Here is a 5070-nt window from a genome sequence, read left to right on the forward strand (position 1 = left end):
TAACTCAACTAAACTAGTGCAGTCGTTGCCAGACTCAATGGCGTATATATTGTATAAATGAATGCAAAGTGTTTGTTTACATATTTTGAAAGAAAATTACCTCGCAGCATAAGCGGAGTTGGGAATTGTCTGCCTGGGAGGGGGGGGGGCAGATTTTTGGTCGGTCTCGGACCTTTAATTTCAGGAATAAAGATGGTAATGAAGTCAGAAATAAAGATGGTGAAGTTGTCAAAAAATTGAGGGGAGAATGGCCCCCATAGCTCCGCCCATGCCTCGCAGTTAAAGGATTAGAAAACCCTGGGTGGAGCCACAAAAAAAAAAAAAAAAAGGCCGTTTCTAACTTACTTCGGAAAATAAGACTGCCTGTATGGTTTACCGACTATATGAATCAATGCAAGAGGATACATTTCTGCCGTTCTTTTTCTTCCCACGAACAACTTCTTTCTCATCTCAAGATTTTACGGCTTTTTGATAAACTTGCTGAAATTATGCTAGATTTGGGCAGGATGCTAAAAGGAAGATGCTAGATGCTAAAGACATACAAATTATGCTAGATCTAGCATCATTATGCTAGATCTGGCAACGCTGTTGTAAAGTCCAGAAGGTATAACGTCGTTGACTTCCCGCGCTTGGACCCGTTCGTTACTGGGGGTGTGGTAGTTCGTGGCCAATCACCACCAACCGTCTACTGCTCTCAGCGAGCCACGAGTAACCAAACTGGCCACTCCCTATAAACGTCACTACAACTTTTCGCGGGAAGCCACCGACGTATATACCTTCCGTACTATACCTTCCCAATTTTACACCCAAAATAACAATGATGGTAGGTGTTTCTGATAAAGGTTATATGCTGTTTTTGTGAAGAAAATATCACTTCCCGAGACAACCATAGCAAAAATTGTCTGCACTATGTACACAATATCGCTTCATTTTGTCCATTTAAACACTTTTCGAGAAATTATGAGAAACTTCTTACAAATATACGAGGTGATATCAAAAAGTTTCTGTAACACGCGAACAGATGGCACTGCAATGCTGCATTCACAGCCAAAGCGAGCACCAAAATTCTCAAATCAGTGTGCCAAGAGAGACCGTCTTGTGTAGATCGGGAAATGTGCAGTTGGTGCTATTCTAACCACATGCGTTACCACCATCAGTGTTTCTTTCAGAAAAAAAAATGTTCCAAGGGGGGCACACTTAGTATTCGGAGGGGCACTGCTGGTACTATTCTATTTATTGTTATATTATAGACTTGTTACTTGTGTTTCCTTCGTGGGGGCACTCTCAGAACTCCGGGGGCAGTGTCCCCCTAAAAAAAATGTCTGGAAGAAACACTGGTTATAATGTCTGCGATTTCATCATGGACAGCAAGTTTGAACAATGAACGAACATGAAATTCTGTGTGAAACTGTGTATTTTTATATACTGCACTTCACAGAAAACGCATCGAAAAATGGGATAAATGTTATTAAGTTGTTATTTCGCACACTAGCAGAACACAACTGAGGTAAGAAAAAGAAACTGAGCGCTGGTATAGCTCTTCCAGTGTTGCCACATCAGTGTAACATTTTACCCTCAAACGTGGTGAATATACTCACTGCTATAACGTTATTATTAAACATGGGTGTAAAAGAGAAACGACAACTAATATTCCATTTTTTTTTTCAATTTCTTTTTCAGTACCACGAAATCAATAATAATTAGATGGTTTTGTTCAATCTACATTTTCATAGCTGAACAGCGTAACTTGTTTTCAAATATAGCAAAGAAAGAATAGGAATATAGTAAAATGATTGGAATGCGCTTTAACACAAATTAATATTGTTTCTACATGTAATTTAGTACTTGGAATCAGGCACGTAGCCAAGGGGTGGGTCCTGACCCCCCCTTCGAAACCATAAATGAAAAAAATTAAGGAAGGATGAAAGAATAAGAAACGAGAAAAAGAAGAATCAGCGTTAAAGATAAAAAGCTACAGCAAACGTTTATTCACTCTTTCTTTTGAGGAAAATGGGGTTAAGTTAAAAATGGATATTATTGTAACGGAGCATTCCGAATTCAACCTAGCTCCATGCACCACAAATCCAATGCACTTAACCCTATGCACTACAAATGGCGATCGACAAACCGGTTCGGTCAGATAGACTCTCAGGTAGAACTTAAGAAATGCCTACAATCACCAATAATGAGCCTGGCAACATAGATTCCAGTTACACTTGTTAAAGAAATTTTCAATTTCACGGCAACACTAATCCATTTCATAGGATATCTTTACTACCGACAGAGGTCTCGTTACTATCCTTGTCGGCATTAAATGAAGATAAGAAAAAGGAGAAGAGAGAAGACAAGAAGAACCTAGTTCGAATGACCTCGGAAGAGTATCTTTTTCAATACTTTTTCATATTCTTTTACTCGAGATTTCTTCATAGTTTGTTATTAAAATACTAACAAACCATTGTCCTAACAAAGCAATATGGGTATGTTGCCAGTAAAATACAGTAGTTTCGATTGATCGAGCCCCTGGTATGTAACCACAGTATTTTATGTCACGCTCCCCGCCCCTTCGTTACTAAAGCATAGGTAAACGAAGCCTGATATGAGGGGGGCGCGTTGGCTCAGTGGTAGAGCGTTCACCTCTGGTGCTTGGGGTCCCGGGTTCGATCCCAGCCCCCGCCAAGTGAACTTTGTGGTGGACAAACACCGTGCTCGTGGGTTTTCTCGGGGTTCTCCCGTTTCCTCCCACTTTCTTCATTCTACCATTTCACTCATCTCTCATAATCACCGTCTCCTTTAGCCTAACCGGCATATCCGTGGGACGTAAAATTGAAATAACCCTGATATGTTACCAGTAAAATAGTTTAAATGATAACCACAGTATTTCTTCACGGACCCTCCTATTACGAAATACTGTCTACGTGCCTGCTTGGAATTTTTTAAATGATTTTTTTTTTTAATTTTGAACTCTGCCAGCTTTTTGAATGCAAGAATATCAACGTCTTTATGAACACGCTATTGTTACAAATAATACCGGAAAAGCTATTAAAGTTATATGTATAAAAGAATTAAACACCTAAACAGACAAATAAGCACTACTCTGCCATCTCTTATTATAAAAACTTACGAAGAACAAAACTGTATCACGGAACTGACAAGAAACACAAACAGACTAAAAAAGAAAACCGTAAGAAAGAGAAACTAGGAACCACGAAAAAAACTCAGACGACTAAGTTTACCCCATAATTCTTTTTGCTGTCTCTTCTCTCTATACAGAAGAACAAAAGATAAAAAACAAAAAAGGTATTAAGAGACCTCATTATCAAACCACCTCGCGTTAGTACCTTCTTTTGCCACCAGGATCGCGCCTGCCACGAGGCGGCTAGTTTATTCTCTGTTAGTTCCGCCTATTTGGCAGGTATAGCGTCAATTAGACACGCTTGTCATCCGGCAAATAATAGTCCTCAAGAAAGAAGGGAAAATATGAAAAGAAAAGGAAAAGAAGAATGAGAAGAGAGAGAGACGAATGAAAGAAGAAACAAAGAAAAATGACCGAGACCGAACATTGTTTCAGACGTGGGTAATTAAATTAACCATCTTTTTAAAAAAAAAAAAAAAAAAAAATCTAATAATTCATCTTCTCCCAGATTGTGCTAACTGTTTCACCATTAATCAAGGTCTTTTATTTTGTTTTATTTTTCTCGCTGCCTCTCAAACACATGATAAAAAGAAGACCACGCGCAGAGGGGGTTATAAGTGCAGAGAATATGGAGGAAGCATGAATGAAACAATATATGTATATACACAGAGAGAGCGGGGTGTGAAAAATTATTTTCAATTTAAATTTCCGCTGTCGTGACCGGCTTATGTATATGTGCGCTTCAAGAAAAGCTTAACCACGCTCAAATTGCTTAACGAGGCGTATTAAAATTAATACAAGCTAAGAAGACAGCAGTGCTAAGCTCACACACTGTTTGGTTGTGCAAGCTGACAATTGTTGAAGAAGTGCTGAAATGTGTGTGTCCAATTTGGACTTTGATTTATGGTGTATTCTCTGAAAATTGTAATATTTATCTTCGAAAGCGCAATACTGCTTATTACATTATCGCATGAATATTATGTGATAGGAGAAACGTCTTTATCTTATGGACATAGATTAAATATTTCAAGAATCTGAAGAGAATAAACCAAATTTATCTTTATAAACGCAATACAGCTGATTAGATTATCACATGCACATGAATAGGTAGAAGAAATTAAACAATATTTATATTCGAAAACGCAATACTGCTTATTAGATTATCACATTCATTTTATGTGATAAGAAAGGTCTTTATCTTCTACAGACAGCTGAAATATTTCAAAAACCAGAAGAGAACAAACCACATTTTCCTTATAAGCGCAATTCATCTGATTAGATTATCACACGCACATTATGTGATAAGAAACGTCTTTATCTTCTACACACAGCTGAAATATTTCAAAAACCAGAAGAGAATAAACCACATTTTCCTTATAAGCGCAATGAAGCTGATTACATTATCACAGGCACATTATGTGATAAGAAACGTCTTTATCTTCTACACACAACTGAAATATTTCAAAAACCAGAAGAAAATAAACCATATTTTCCTTATAAGTGGAATTCAGCTGAATAGATTATCACAGGCACATTATTTGATAAGAAACGACTTTGTCTTCTGACATAACTCAAATATTAGAAAAAAAACACAGGAGAATATCGATAAACCATTTTTCTTTATAAGTGCAATACAGCTGATTAGATTATCATATGCCCATTATATGATAAGAAGCGTCTTTATCTTCTAGACATAGCTCAAATATTTCGAAAACCAAGAGAGAAGAAACCAAATTTATCTTTATAAGCGCAGTACAGCCGATTAGATTATCACATGCACAAGTAAGTAATAAGTAACATCTTTATCTTTCAAATACTCAATGGGGAGAAGGGAGTAAATAATGTTTATGCTCGATTGATTTGATTTTCAGTTTAACGTGTCTCTCAGCAGCGACCAGCGAGGCTACATGAGTCGTGGACTACAACTTAATGTGGAT

This window comes from Thermobia domestica, chromosome 7, assembly GCF_964235325.1.
Source record: "Thermobia domestica chromosome 7, izTheDome1.hap1.1, whole genome shotgun sequence".
NCBI lineage: Eukaryota > Metazoa > Arthropoda > Insecta > Zygentoma > Lepismatidae > Thermobia > Thermobia domestica.